Raw genomic sequence first — 1522 nt, 5'->3', positions numbered from 1 at the left:
AAAACCTAAACTAATTTAAAATAAAAGAAAATAAAAAAAATAAATAAAAAAAAAACGTAATGCAAAAGAAAAGTCCTTGGATTAAAAGAAAATGCATCCTAGAACTAAATGTTAAAAGCTCTTAAAATTCAATATTAAGCTAAGAAGTAAAATGTTGAATGGGAAATTGAAAACCGTGAATGCTGAATCCACGAGCAGGCCATCCTTTCCAATTGAATTCAAATGTGCTGCTAGCTTTCTCAAGCTAAATGAAATTAGCTTTTCCAAAAGAATTCACTGCTGTACCACTTAGGCCGTGACTTTCTCTTCTAATTGGAAATGGAATTCATCACCATACGTCTACTACTATTGAAATTAGCACCTACAACTACAACTACCTTGCTGTATGTAGCACTAGCTTCCAAATGCTAGCAATTGAAATGAATGCTATATTCTAAAATAAAATAACCACTTGCAGCAACTCCTTCCATGAAAAACCCGTGCATCACATTCTCCAAACCAAAGAAAAAAAATGCTCCAGTAAAAACCCCAAAAATCTCAAGTGTGCGTACGACTATTACTAAATGAAATATAAAATGAAAGTGTGCTTTCCTAGGTGGTGGTTGCAGCAGCGCTACTACTCTATCTTCAATCAATGCCTCCAATCTTCTAAAAAAAAATGTTGAATATAAAAAAAAAATCCTTCACCGTGACCGAATGGTATCTTTCTAGCAAATCAAAATATTTTATTATCAAAGATATAAAAGAAGTGAATGCTACTCAGAGTGGTGCCAACGTTCCATCAACTCTAGCTTCAAGCTATGCATGCTGCTGCTTCCAATAATAATAAAAAAAAAAAACTAAACAAAAAGAAATGCTAAAATGAGAGGTGGCTGCAGCAGTGAATCCCCTGCACCATTCCAGCAAGTGCCTTCTTCCAAAGTCATCCAAAATCCATGACGGTCAACATTGCTTCAAGATAAAAATCCTCTCTTCCAATCTGCCGAGTCCAAGCTCTCCAGAAAATCAAAAAAATGACGGCTGGTTGTAATGTTGGTGATCCCTAGGACCATGTGTCCTCATAAAAATGGGTGGGGTCCACCCTAAAATAAAAGGAAACCCTAGGTGCCAAGTGTCCTACAAAATTGGGCTTTTCATGATTTTTAAACAATGGCCCAATGTGCAAAAGTTTATCTAAAAAGTTTAAACAATTAAATTACAAGACAACTAAAATTTAAAATGTCTAATTTGAGAGTCTTGAATTTATTTGGTGTCCTCTAAATGTCCCAAATTGTGTTTCCAAAATTTTCCCTGAAAATAATAATGCAAATAATTAGCTCAGAAAATTCCAATTAATTAAAATTAGAATTTTCGGTCAAATTAAGCATATTTAGGAAAAACGGGAAAATACCGGAAAATTAAGCACAATTCCCTGATTAATTCTAGCACAATAAACTAAGTAAAGTCAAGAAAATATCGACTCATCAAAATAGACCACACTTAGTCTTTTGCACTCCTGGGCAAAACCAAGACGAAAAACAGG

This window comes from Vigna radiata, unplaced genomic scaffold (assembly GCF_000741045.1).
Source record: "Vigna radiata var. radiata cultivar VC1973A unplaced genomic scaffold, Vradiata_ver6 scaffold_377, whole genome shotgun sequence".
NCBI lineage: Eukaryota > Viridiplantae > Streptophyta > Magnoliopsida > Fabales > Fabaceae > Vigna > Vigna radiata.
Note: the sequence above shows the minus strand (reverse complement) of the source record.